The 14956-nt window shown below is 39.2% G+C and overlaps 1 long non-coding RNA gene across 1 annotated transcript in view; it reads left to right on the top strand.

The window, feature by feature from the left end:
- LOC128851280 (uncharacterized) overlaps window positions 1-13395 on the top strand; it is a 37864-nt gene extending 24469 nt beyond the window's left edge. Inside the window, exons 2-4 of the long non-coding RNA XR_008448599.1 lie at window positions 8224-8280; window positions 8956-9057; window positions 13354-13395. This is a non-coding gene — a long non-coding RNA (uncharacterized LOC128851280). The remainder of the gene's footprint in view (window positions 1-8223; window positions 8281-8955; window positions 9058-13353) is intronic.
- The last annotated feature ends 1561 nt before the right edge of the window (window positions 13396-14956 follow it).

Genomic DNA, 14956 nt, shown 5'->3' with positions numbered 1-14956 from the left:
CCTACAAACCAGGCTGAGTAGCTTTATAAGCAGGCTTAGAGAAAACATGAAAATTTATGCAGAATTTTCTGCCTCTTCGAGATGCTGAGTATGAGCAAGAAAGAGAGAAGTACCAACTAACCCAGGAGAATGTTTTGTTTTGGAGACTATAAAGGAAACTCAGCTCCTGCAGTGGAGATAAGTGGGCACAACACCATTACAATGGTGACTGAAGCCAGACAAGACTAGCTGCTTCCTCTAAATCATATTTCTTGCTCTTTCCTTGTGCTAGTCCCCTAGTGCACACAGACACAGGCCATTGGCAAATATCTATAGCCTCTTAACAGGTTTCTATGAGATGAAGGTCTAACTAGGTACCTTTCCAGCAAAGGAATTGTGTAGAAAACTAAAGTTAAGAGGAACTGACAATCCCTTTACAAGGTCTGTCACCAAAAGAAAGGTGATCTTTCTGAAAGTACAACTGATGGGGATATGGAAACAGGAATGCATTCAAAAGGAGTAGGATAGGGTCTAAAGGGAGGAGGAGACAATTGCTGTATGGAGTGAATAGCACAACATGCTCTAAAACACCATGCCGGCTGTAACCCTGTGATAAGAAGTATTTCACTTACTTCTTATTTGGCTTGTGTAGATACACGATATAAACAGCTCAGTCTAAGTTCTGTAACGCATGCAGATAAAACTGGTTCTCTATTTAGATCAGGTCCTAAACTGAAATTCACAGACTGTGACAAGAAGTTGGTATTGAAGATGTTTTAGTATTAGGATAAGAACGGCTGCTGCCAGTAAGCCATGCAAGAAATGAGTGGGATTGGCCTTAAATTGGAAGGGGAAAGATTTAGGTTAGACATTCAGAAGAAATTTTTCACAATAAGTATGGTGAGGGACTGGCACAGGTTGCCCAGGGAACTTGTGGATGTCCCATCCCTGGAAGTGTTCAAGGCCAGGTTGGGTGAGGCCTTGAGCAGTCTAGTCTGGTGGGATGTGTCCCTGCCCATGGCAGTGGGGTTGGAACTGTGTGATCTTTATGGTCCCTTCCAACCCAAACTATTCTATGATCCTGTGGTTCCATGGACAACTTCCCACAAAGTCATCCAACAACAAATTTCTCATCAGAGCTGGACCAGCTGACAACTAGAGTCTGAACTGGGCCACCATCTGTCCTCCTGCTCTAGGTTCTCCCACCTGATGAGATACTGAAGCTGGAAAGCTGTTCTCCCGGGGCTCTGCATGTAGTCGGCAGCCAACAAAAGAAAAAAATATTACGCCAGAGGTTACTTCAGAGTAATCCTGCTTTGTTTTCCTCACTGCTTTTATGAAGAGCCCACAGAAATGCACTCTTTATGAGAATCATAGAGTCATAGATTAGTTTGGGTTGGAAGGGACCTTAAAGATCATCTAGTTGAAAATGAGATATAATATATGGCTAAATTAAAATGTCTCTAACCAAAGGGGCTTAGTTGGGCAGTATCTATAGCAGCTCTCTACCATGTAAAATAGGCTCCTTTGGCCAAATGCTGGCACTACTGAAATCAATCTGTGTTTTACACCCGTCTTCTGCAAGCCCACTGTTTGACCCCATGTGAACAGTGCACACTGGGAGGCATTAACATTTTTTAATTATGTGAACTTTCACTACAAGGCTGTAATTTTCCTCTCAATGCCTGAAGCCTATGAGAAAACGCAATTTGCTGGAAACAATTCTAAAAGCCTGAGGAGGTGAAGACTGGAACACACAGAGAGTATGTATTTAATAGGAGAGAGATGTAGTGTGCTCTCTAGGAAAAGGATTGCTGGAAAATTAAAAAGTCTTTGAAGGCCATACTTAATGCAGAGTTCCAGTCTAAATGACAAGCAGAGTAATGGGCTAGACCAATAATGGGACAGCAAACAACATCAACAGAAGCACAGATTCACAGAAACACAAGACAGAAGGGGACCTCGATAAATTATCTAATCCTCGTGCACTGAGGCAAAATTAACCTCACCAAGACCATTCTTCACTGACGTTTTTCTAACCTACACTTTAAACCTCCCTTGAAAGACAGCACAACCTCCCTGGTAGGCCTTTCTAGTATAACAATACCCTTAGGGTTATAATTTCTTTTCTTAAAATCTCCCAATTTCTCTGCTGCAAATTGAATTTCTTTTCTCCCTTTTCCTCTGGTGCATATCGTGAATAATTGAGCAAGACTATAACTAGAATGTCTCACATAGAAATAATGTATTCAGTCAATTTGCTAACAGGAGAATTATAGTAGTCTGTAGGTGACTAGAAAGCCACCATGATATTCTGAAATGTGAGAACCTTTGAAGAACACAGTTCACCATTTTCTTCTTAATGAAGAATGCATTTGAGATGCTCGAACTAAAGCATTTCTTTAGCCTATTTCAAGCATGCTGCTCTTCAAGCCCTGTCTGTCTTCTGCAAAGGTTTTGTACTAAGTTTTGTCGTCTCAGAAGAGGTTGCTGTTTAGTTCATTTATTTAATAATATATTGGACTTCCCAATTGTTTGGAGAATTGTGACAGAGCCAGATCTTGTCAGCATTGGTAAAAGAAAAAAAAAAGCCTATTTGTCATTACTATTCCAATAAGACGTCCTTTCATTTTCACATCCACAACTCAACTTCTTTACTCTTACCCTTTGTACATATTTCTCTGATAAATAAATTCCTGTCATCTAGTCCCAGACTTTTCATTATCTTTCTCTGAGGACTTCTATCACCATGACTTTGATTTGTTCCTTTCAGTCACCACATTCAACAGCTAAAGTTGGACCAGGGCAATGGTGAGTCCAAAATTGAGCAGCTGATTCCAAAAGGAAAAGATAGAAGAGCTTCAAGATGACATGCAGTCACAGTGAAAAGACTCCCTCCCTCTTCTCCAACAAAAAAAGACAATTTATTCAAGAGTAACCCCAGCAGTGTAGATTCAGATTGGGCTGGTTAATAAGTACTCAGAGCAGGATAAAAGCTAAAACTTGGCAAGTGAAAAATAGACTGGCTTGAGCTCCCCCCTTGCAAGGCAACACCAAATGCGGTAGCCACAAGCCTGGTGGGTGCTGGGTCTCTCTTCTCTGTGTCTCTGCTACCACAGAGGGAGTTGAAGGGGCTAGGGGAGCAACTATCATTTCTGGGAGGGACTGAAATTCCCCAGCAAATGCTGCTTGGCAAAGCAAGCAACCAAATACAGCACTGGCAAAGAGCTCTGCAGCCACTGCTGTTATATGGCTTCCTTCCTCCCCAGCAATTTACTTCTGTATGAAACTGCCTTGCCTAAACCTAGACCCAGCTGCGAAGAACACATTCCTGCCCTAGGTAGAGAAGATCCTATATCCAAGATGTAATTAACTGAATGGATTCCTTCTACTGTGATCAGAAGGGACAGCTTCATCCTAGGTGCATTTTTTAGCTCAATTCATTGCAGCTCTGGATTTTGCTGAGAGATTTAGCTAAACACTGTGGTATGTCTGCTTTAAATCATCTTCAGGAAAGAAATAATTTACAATTTGTGCTACTCTACTACTATTCTTCTTCCTAATTTGCCTTTCTGTGTCCCTAATGCCTGTAGTCATAGCTCAAAAGTCCCACTGGGGCAGGCGATGAAGAAATAATCCCTGCCTGAAAGAATTTACCATCTAAATATTTTCTCATTGAAATCAGTAGCAAAAGCTGCTGGGAGAAGGGTCTGCTTCCTAAATTAAAGAAAACAGGGCAACAACAAAGTGAGCATGAGAAAAGGACAGATTGTTACCATTAGTGAGATGCCTGCTGTGTTTTGCCATTGTTTTAACTTATGGGCACAATACACAAGTGCTCCCTACATTTCACTAAGGTATAAACACACAGTATCTCTTCCTTAGGTGACCACATGCCATTTCCCTGCCTTTCCAAGATTTTATTCATGGATGCTGCTTCTCTGGGATTAAGTTTTGGGGTTTTTTTTACATTTCATCCTTTCTGCAAATTTTCAGTTTCTATTGCTCCTTCATGCTGAAAGGCCTAACCACATGAGATTCAGGACACTAACTTTTGATGATAAGAAGGGGCAAAAAAACACATCAAGCTGAAGGCAAGCAGTATAAATAGCAGTGTGTGCTATTTCCTCCAGAATATAACCATTCTGGCTCCAGCACGTGAACTGACATCCTAATTACAGGCAGGACAACGTCTTTCAAGTCTTGATCTTCACCACACATCAACCTCTGCTTTAGAGCAGTATTGTCAGCTATAATGCTGGACAGCCAAATGGGCTATCTAAAAAAAAGCTACAGAGGGAGCAATGCGACTGAGAAACATCACTGGGAAGCAGCCATCAGCAGCTTCTGGCTCCCAAACCGGATGCTATTGATGTCCTGCACAGCCTTTAAGTCTCATAGCACATGTACAATCTAACCTGGAAAAGATAAGCAGAAGCCAGACCATTCTCTGCCTAGTCTATGTTTTAGAAGTCACTAAATAAGGCTAGGAAATATTAGGAGAGATTCTGAAATACAGATTCAAGTAAATAAGTGGACTGGTGTGGCCCCTAGGAGCTGGATAAGATGGAGAAACCATCCATGAAACAGAGAAAGCAAATTTGCTCCCATTTGAAGTATTTGAACCATAAAGCTTCTATAAGAAGTATGTGCAAACACAGAGAGGCATACACATATAGAAAAGCATGTAAAACAGATCTAGGTGATAAGTTAAAACTTTCTCCTTTCTGCACAGTTTGTTCAACTCCAATGAATGTAGCCCCCCTATGAAACAGATACCCTGACACACATGGGCTTGCTAAAGGTGCAGAAGTGTGCTTTTTACTCAGCTAGCTTAGCTTTTTTTCTCTAGTCATCCTCTGGTAAAGTGCAGTACATCTAATTTTGTTAAATTCCAAAATGCACTTTGCACCAAAGTACTTGTAGGTGTAAAGTAGAATGTCAAGGATGAGTCAAAGATTAATATCTAAATTATAGAGATTAAATGGGAATTAGAGTCTTAAATATCATGTTAGGAACTAGGAATTATTTACCTAGTCTAAAGAGCTGCTTGTATTGCAATAGGCAAAATGCTATTCCCTTTAGTTAAGGGGAATTCTTTAATAGTCTCAGGATTGAGCACGTCAGTGTGACTCTTATTCAGTATAGTACTGACTTGATCGTGACGCAGTGCTTCAGTCAGACCTATTTCCACTGCTCTTCAGAACAAGGATGAATTTAAGACTGTAGAGGTACATAGAATAGCAGATGCTTGACTAGTTTATTTTCTTCAAATGTATTGCTTTTTGCATTCTTGCACTGTAAGATTATCAGGCAAGAAGTTTGCAGCTTTTATCAGTCTGCCCCTCAAAAATCTTCAGCTATCTTATTGTCCTGTTTTTCAGTCATCCTTGCAAAGCTTTCTTTTGCTTTCTTAAGAAAAAAAAAAATAAACCGTCAAACTTGGCTACCTTAGGAGTAGTCTGAACAAACTGAAAACCTGTAAGTGATGCTGTCAGTGCTTCCTGCTTTCTCATTTTTGCCTTTTGCTTCTTATTTTTAATTGTCAGCTCTTCGTGGCAGGATCACTTTTTTTCCAGTGTGGGTACAGCCATACCTGGAGGTTTTAGATACTCTGATAAAAAGAAAATAATAAGTAGACCATAAAATATTAGAGTTTTAATCAGCCTGTTAGTTTCTCGCTGTCATTAAGCACATGGTAAAGGTCCAAAGATATTTACAAAAAAAAAAAACAGAAAACAAAAACCAGCTGAAGAGGTAGTAACAATACCTCATTGGAGGTGTAACACATGGAAGTGATTCTAACAAAGCTCAGAAACAAGTTTCAGCTGCTTCTCAGAGCTTTACCAGCTAAATTCTAGTTTAGTAATTAGTGCCCAGCAAGTCCAGTGCTGCTCAAACCACATGCTTCAGGAACTGATACTTTACACTGCTTAATAGCTGCTGAAAAACTGGATACAAAAATAAAACTTTGGGAAGTACACTTAAATAGACTTGTGAATTGGTTATAGAGAGCTCTGCCAAAAAGTGGTATTGCTTTTAATATAAAGGAAAGGAAGTTCATCAGTGAACCATTTCCAGAGACTAACTTTTTAAAATCTTGCATTTTTATCTGTTAAAAATACTGAATAGCTATACATACACACTTATTTTTAGTAGAACCTATTAAATATCACATCATCCAGCTAAGACTCACTGTACTCCAAAGTATCGATTTCATATTTTATCATCTTCAAGAGGGAAATCTTAAGATGACTTTTGCTCTATACTTTACTGTTTAGTCCTCTACTTAGCAGAACATAATTGCTAAAGAAGGTAACCAGAAACAATAGAGATAGAAATCTACAGCTAAGCTATTGTCCTTGTGCTTCCCAGAAATCCTTGATAAAGTCAGGACTATGTTTACAAGAGAAGGCCAAGCTCTCCTTCAAGCAGGTTTTCCTCTATACATTGTCTTGTTTTCCTTCCAGCTATTTCTTATATTATGGAGACTTATTTTACTGTCTCTTAATGCAACTCACTTTTGTCTAATGTGTGGATGGGTCAAAGAAAGTCCTCCATCACTAGATAGAATTCTACTGCTGAAATATTTACTGTAAAGATGGAAAAAGTGACAAAACAAACTGATTTGGCACTCGATACGTGTAAATTAAATAGAGTAAGTAAAGCTAGTTGAATGCCTGTAAGGATGCAGACTGCTGCATTTTGAATATACTGAAATACAGAGTGCTTATGAGAGCCCCGGCAAAGGAAAGCAATTCTGTAAACTTTAGGGTATAAAAGCTTTCAAGTTGGTCTAACTATGTTTTCCTGAGCACTGGTCTATGATTTTACTAATCAACCTATCGTATCTACCCATACTGAGCTTGGTGATACATATGTTAATCTATCCTATAAAGCCTGGTAGAACAAACACCATCACAGGACAGAATCACTGTGGCTGAGTAATCTAATGGCAGCAGCAGAGATGGTCACCAATTTAATTTTGGCAATTCTGCTTTAAGCCTATGCCACAGTCACCCCCTAACACCTCACAAACAAGACAATTCACCTTGTAACATTCCTAGGATTGTTTTTCTGACCGTGCCAACTGCAAGCACGTAAATGGTCTAAAAGCCTGTCAGCATCTTACTGAGGGGACAACCCACAGACAGAACTAAAGAAAATTAAGGTACTCAAAGTTTATTCAGGAATTGCATGTAAGTGGTAGTAAGATAGCCTCACTAATATGAACTATCATCTTGAAAGGAGGATTTTGCAAAATATCTGTATCCAATTTCAATTTTATTATTTTCAGATACAGAAAGGAGAGTGAAACACCAAATGACTAAGGAAAAGAACATGGGTCAGAACCTGATGTTAGTAGTTATATTTCAACAGCAGCATTAAAGGAAGCTTGCATCTCTGAAAGTGACTAAGATACAAATTTCAGCCTCTGAGAAATTCTTGCATGAAAAGTGACAGAAATTAATCCTGTTGAAAATTCCTGAAATGGAAAAGGACTGTGAAACAATTAGGCTGATTAACTTCATGTGAAGTGTGGGTTCTAATAAAATTTGAAGAAAACAAAATCTACCTGTATCACAGAAAAAATTCCTGTGGTGAAGGCCCAGAGAGAAGATGTTTAGCTCTGTTCTTGTGCCTGTAATTAGGAAACATAAGACCTCCCAGGAATTCACATGCTTGTTCCGATATAGGCTTTTGCAGATAAATAATTATCTACATGAACGTAGGCAATATTTTTCTTCTTCTTCTTCTTCATTCAGCTTCTTGTGAGCTGATTCTCCTCTGTGGCAGACCCATAGGAGGACTCTAGTGAAGTAGCAATTCACTTTACTTTTTAGCTTTAGCTATGACATGTAGGGAAATTTGTTGTTCATCTGCAGCAAACGTATTTGTGAACGGCCCCTACCGTTTTTAGTTACAGAATAAGAAAACATACTAGGATTTTAAACGTGAGAATTTTGTGTGACTGTGTATGCCACCTTCCTTCCCACTCCCAAAACACCGAGGTTGGCAAACTGGGACAAAACTTCAGACAAATATTCAGAGTCACATGGAATCCCATTTTTGTGTTAGAAGAACAGGCCTTAGCAGAAGCTTACCTCTGCTGGTAACTCTCAGTACATATTTGGAGTACTTAAATTGACCTTCAGGACAGGGTTTCTGCACCTGTCAAATCTTCAAGAGCTGAATATCTCCTTTTCCCCCTCTTTTCTTTTTGTCCTTCTGCTTCCTTTTTAGCATGCTCTCATCAAGCCACCCGCTTCCTGCCTGCAATAAAAGGAGAGCTCTGGATGGGTAAGGATCTGCTTCAGATGATTTACTATGTTAAAAAGAAGAAAAAGGTGTTAGTAGACTGTTTCTAGTAAAGGAAAATTTGATTTCATGGGCACAAATCAAAACCAAAAGCGTGATGAGGAGTATTAAAAGGGAGAAACAAGATTTCCAGTATCTCGTACTCAGATGAAACAAAAACAAACTTCAGAAAATGTTAGTTATGTATAAACTGGAAGAATACAGCAATGAGAACATAAAAATAAAAGTGGATAGGATGTGGATGTTAATCACAATAGAAACCTGAAAAAGAACCCATGGCCTAAGTGCATTTCAGATTTTGTGTTTAGTTAGAGAAACTGGTCTGTTACTGGAATACCACTGTTGGCTTGCCTTAGAGTAATAGAGGAGGAACAGAACCAGAGAGAATTATATGCATTTCACTTCCCTGACTCCGAGTTTTGGCTGCATACTGCTTAATTTCATTTTGGTTGAAAAATATATTAGCATCTGCAAATGTATTACCATTTATGAAATCCTCCTTTGCTTCTGTCATCAGCAAAGTAGGTTATCCGTTGAGCTAACAGGGGTTTTTTTTGCTGCATAAAGGATGCTGAGACTAGATTCAAAACTAGTTCTCTTTTCCCCTGTATCATGCTGGTCTGTGACAACTCTCTACTAAATATTCCTGTTTCATAGGATTCATCTTGATAACACCAACATACAAGGGAGATGCCTAGCTGAGTGGATTCCTTCAAACCTGTTATTAAAACAGTCCATACCAAACGTTTGAAGCTTTAGGTAATTATTTCAGTATTTGCTGTTATTGTAGTGATAATGACAAAAAATATATTAGATTGCACTGTTTGACAAACACCATTTTAAATTGAATGCTGCTTTTTTTTAATAAGATGTCATAAAATATGCATACAGTGTCTATTACCAATATTATTGCTGCACAATTCCTCTGGTTCTCCCCTTCTTAATCTAAATTACTGAGAACATCAATACTTTTGCAAAGGCTGATTAATATGCAATGACTTGATACACATGTTAGAATGCAGAACTAACTCAAATTTTAAGCGTACTACTAGATTATGCATTTCTCTGTGCATGAAATAAGACATACTTGTTCGTGTAACTGATACTTCTGCTGATACTTCTGTCAACATCTGTTCACAGAAGTGGCTGTTGGCATGCACTTATCTGTGAATCACTATGCAAATATATGCAACTGCAGTGAAAGAAGTCCCTAGAAGATTTGAACAAACCCATTTACTTTTTGCAGAGTTAAAATTTTGAGATGACTGACAGGTCCATTGTCACAGCACTTACGGAAGCTGGTTGCCTGCTTTTTGCACTGGTAAAGCAGAATATTATTTGAGTACAAAAAGCATTACAGAGAATACAGCAGTTCCATAATCTGGTAACATTTTGCTTGATCCTGTTTCATTGCGGAACAGTAAGATACATCTTCAAAGGAATCAGGCCTGGACAATGAAGGTGATATGAAGTGAAGGTTATATTGCAATTTACAGGAAAGGACAGATCTTTTTTGACAGACACTGTTTGGGACACCATGGAAGAATCCTATGAAGACACCTGTATTAGAAGAAGTTCTCCATTTATACTCACGGAGACATGCAAGAGACAAATTGGAGTGGTCAAACCGATGTTCTTTTGGGTACTTGTTAGTGGCGCTGGTCAGATACTCATGATGAATGCCCAAGCAGGATAGTCTGCACTGAGGCAGAGACCACACTGCTCCTTAAATGAAATGCAATACTCTCTACTCTCTGTTGGATCAGCCTGGGCTAGACTGTTTAGATCAAGACCAATTTCTGAAAGTATTCTTTTCAACAGTGACATTTTCAGGTATCACTCCCTTCCTCCACTCATTCCAGGAGCCATGCATGTTAACAGGAGAGTTAGAGGCTGGAGTGAAAGCTCAATTTATTATCCTGTTCCCTCACTTGACATAGGAGAGGAAAGAACTGGTGTACTACATTCTGCAGCTGTCTACCTCCAAGGTTTTGGTAGCTCATAAAGGTACAGAGCTAGAGGTCAATAGACACACTTTTTTTTACTACATCTTCCTCCCTTCAGAGTGCGTGCAACATAAAGCACAAGTTCTTTCTCTGCTTCTCATCTTTCTTGTGATTGCAGCAGCCAAAGCAAAGAGGAAAATTTTACAATTTACTTTGAGAGATGGAGGGATATGTGCTGAATCCAGTAACACTCAGAATCCCATGCCCTAAAACACTATATGACAATTGTAGACCAAAGAGAGGGAAATTCCTTAATCTCCACCCCTGCTTTATCTTTAAAACTTTGATTTTTTTCATTTAACACACTCTCTACACCTCAAAGTAATCTTCTTCCTCCTATCGCAAAATAAGTAGATGATTCCACCGCTTCTCAGTTTTAGGAAGAAATGTTATTCAATATGTTGAATTGCCAGCATGGATCCTAGGTTTTCAGGACCAATGTTAAAAGCTTTAAACAACCTGTTTAGTGATACTGTGTGATAATGAGTCAGCTGCTTCTACGCTGCATGTTGTACAGTAAGCAGAAGTAATCTTGCCCTCCATTCGTGTTCTGTCAAACAACAGGGGTCTAAAGCAGCAGCTTAAGACACAGGCTTAAGCAAAAGCAGCCCCCCACTTTCAAAAGCAGATTAAGCATGCGACAGATGCTTTGTGATAATTTATGAATAGTATATGCTGACCTGGTTTTTATGATGTTGATTGTATGATTATGTTGGCTTGATTTAATTAGAAGGCACAAGCAAAGCCTGATATACTTGGTAAATATAAGCTACACACTGATAAACACCCTCAGGTCAGTTTGTGATAAAACCTGACTTCTCAGCTGTAGAGAGCCTATTTCTGGGCTCCAGCCAAGACGCTAGAATTCCTTTGGTCACTTTGGAGACTAAGATTAAAACAACTCCAGTAACTATGCAAAGGGTCCACAAGCAACGTGCTAAAAAATCAAGTAGATTGTCACAGAGGCTTAGCTGGTAAAGGCAGAAGGGAACTGCTATTACCCTGTCCCCATGACATGTTGGGGAACAAAGAGAAAAATCTGGTAAGATATAACATCTAAAGTAAATTTTCCCTATTTGTTTTCCTCTGTGTTGCTCATATTGTCTCAAGACCTTTGCATGCTCAAGATACATTGAAGGTGCCCACAATCTGAGCTTGAAGGAGTCATGAGGTATCACAACCCTTGGCCCTGAGGGCATGGAAATCATACTATTCAGCAACAAGTAAAAATACTAACCCTTGTTTGAAGGGGCTGAGATCAAAGGCACCAGATGTAGCTAGCTCTAGTTGTTATAAATAGCAGCTTAAAGTTTCATGATTAAAATAATCTGCCCCTCACATATGGAAACTTTGAATGCATTCATACAATGTGAAATAATCAACATGTGTTCATTTCTTGCTGTTGACCTGTTATTTTAGAAGACTTCCCTATATATAGACTACCTGAGGCAACCGACATGGGGACAGGAAGGGAGACTTGTGGTTCCTCCAGTTGCATCCACTCCTTCCCACAAGGGAGATGATAGTAGGAAGTATGGCATATCACAATAATTTTATCTCCTGATCACCTAGACAGGGACCTATAAGGGTATGATGAGTTTTGACATACCTCATAGCTAGGCTTCTGTGTCTAACAGCCTGTGCTTGGGGCAGGAGAGTGGATGCAAACAAAGAAGAAAATGACGTGCGTGCCTAGGTAAGTTCCTATTTGGTATGCAGCTGGGAGGCAAACTCGGACTCACAAACCCAGAAGTGCCCTGGATGCCATAACAAAGAGGAATGCAGTGCAGTACATCATATGGCAAAGTTCCCAGACAGTTCAATGGGGTCAGGATTTCCCCTGGGAACTCCCAGTATTTCTGGTATTGCTTCTTCTAGCAGATCTCATCACAAGATACTTTTGTCACTTTTGCATAGTGACATTCAGTCTCCCACAACAAGCGAATATGTACTCCTTGTACATATCAGAAATACAACCTTCAGCTTTATCCAGACTTCCGTGTTCATTGCTGTACTGGTATATGACAAATAGCTGCATTTAAACGTCATCTTGCTATGCCATCACAGACTGATATCTTACTGCTGACACCAACACACTACCTATATTGCTGCTGTGCTCACTCATGAGTGATCCATTTGCTGGGAATAACCTCTCTAAGCCAGTATATACCCTGACATTTGAAGGATTATGCAGGGCAGTAGGTTATAGAGGTAAAGCGTTATTAACGTTCCCTGGTACATCCAGCTCATAGATGGACAAAACATCAATTGAGAAAGATTCTATGCAGAGTTACAGAAATACTATTTTGAATTTCAGTCAATTTTTCAGAAACCTGGCATTAGCTGTCACTGGGCTGGGGTACACAATGAACAAATCTGGAAAAGTGAATACACTGTACTCTGACATTTTTAAATAGTGCTGTATTTTACTTTTCAAGCACAAAATAACTTTTCCATTTGAAATTACTTTCAAAATGTATTTTAAAATTATTCAGAAAGCTCAAATTGAAAACACCACTCTGTTTCAGACTAATCAAGACACTTCTTCACCATAAGAGATTCTTTTTTGCTAGTAATTGTGTAAATTTTTGTTTAAATATTCATTACCTCAAATCAAAATTACTTCTTTATTTACATGACTGTCACCAGATCATGAAACTCTTCTGCAAATTCAGCTGTAATCCCGGACCCAATTAAGAAGAATATTTAAACCTAGTCTCAGAATTAAGTATGCTTTTGGGTTCTGCACTGGATAACTATGAATGCCAGGTATGCTGAACTGCCAAGCTTAGCAAGGCTTCCTCAACTCTCCTTTCTCTTCTTCAGATTTTCTAAAGATGATTTTTCTTCATTGCTTAGTGGAAATAAAAAAGGAGGAGTGTTTTAGAAATTCTTAGGAGATTTATACATTGCAAAGATGCTGTTCCTGACCTTTTGATCATCAGAGAGAGGAAAAAAAAGGCACCATCTACGAAATTTCTGTGTTTGGAGGTAACATGAGTTCTCTTGAGCACCTAAGGGGTTCTTCCCCTCCTATCTTCTCAAACAGATATTATCCATTTATCCAAAGACAAAGAAAGAAGCACTGATTAAAAACAAGAGAAGGAAAATTAATGAATTCATCAATCAGACACCTTCTGTAAGTATGATGTCCCTTCTCTTAATTACCACTATTCCCTCTTCCTCCTCTAGTCTTACTCTATACAATTACAATAAGCAATCAAATTCAGGCTGAAGTCCAGTTCTTCATTTTTCTGCAGTTCAAACATATTTTGGAACAGAATATTGTATGTGTTTGTATATATCCATTTGTATATACATATATTAAAAAAGAGCACATTTCAATTAAAAAGGACACATTTCAAGATGCTTATATTTTATACATACATAGATATTTCACACATTGGGGGAACATGCACACAAAACCAACCACAAGCAGTTAACTAGCTCCTAGTACCCTTCCTTTGTTCAGCTCCCTCAAATTTTTGCTGCTGGTGGGTGGAAGTCTTTTGAACTTCTGAAAGCAACAAAGAGAAAAATGTAGATCAGCGTGTTCAACCATGTACTTCCCTTGGCTGCAGGTGGAACAGCTCTTGACTTGATGAGGAGCAATATGCAGGCATCCAAGGACATGCTGGTGAGCAGCTCACAACCTCCCTGGGGCTTCTCTTTTATTCTGTATTTGTTTATTGGTTTCAATGGGACACTTTATCCAGAGTATCTGAGTGCCTCAGACATCACTCAGTTTACTTTCCTCATTGTCAGAAGGAAGAGAAGCACCTTGAACTTTGCTCTCTGGTTTGAAAGTTGAGATAACCAGAGGTGTGACCAGAGGGATGCTGGAGAGGTTGCCCACTCCTTTGCATGAGGGGAATTGCCTCTCTGTACCCATCCTAGCTTCTGAGCACTATTAAATCCAACTCTCTTGTTAAATTTTTGTGATGCCATACCTTCTACAGATAGCAAAAAGCTGCTCTAATGCCTTGTAACCATATTGACAGACACAGTTATAATGAGATATTACCAAGCTGTTGCATGACCAGAAAAAGAAAGGAAACTACTGTTGCTAAAACTGCAATTTTGAAGCTTTCCAATATTTCAGATAGTTAAAAGGAAGGGGGGATTAGTTTGAAGAAAGAAGGAAATTTGAGGGAAAAGGTAGGAATCAGTAAGGCCAGAACTAAGAATCTGGAAATAGAAAAGGCTCTTTAGAGGAGAAGACAATACATAAATAGACTACTACCCAGCACAGTAGTTGAAGCTTTAGCTGATATTTGCTACTGTTTGCAGACTTACTCCTAGAAGTAGCAATAAAATAAACATCTACCCAACTCATTCAATCAGCTTCATGACGCACTCAATATATCCTGGTCCTGCTTGGTCAGAAAAGGACATGCGTAACACATTTGCCTAACCTGAGATTAAGCTGCTAAATTGATTAGCAAGCAGAATAATCAAAATCTTCAGAAATCCTGCCTTCTGTAACAGACTGGATAAGGGCAACCCTTTCTGACTGGGAGGAGACAATTTCCTCTTCCCATGAGGAATCAGCAGGGCTCTGAGCACATCTGGGAAGCCTCATTCAGGCTGGGCTGACTGTACTTCATGGCAGGTGAGAATCTCTGAAAGGTTAGGGATTGCTTAGGGGCCAG

Source organism: Cuculus canorus, chromosome 2 (genome assembly GCF_017976375.1).
Source record: "Cuculus canorus isolate bCucCan1 chromosome 2, bCucCan1.pri, whole genome shotgun sequence".
Taxonomy (NCBI): Eukaryota; Metazoa; Chordata; class Aves; order Cuculiformes; family Cuculidae; genus Cuculus; species Cuculus canorus.
The sequence above is the reverse complement of the archived record's forward strand: the minus strand, read 5'-3'. Positions and strand labels throughout refer to the sequence as shown.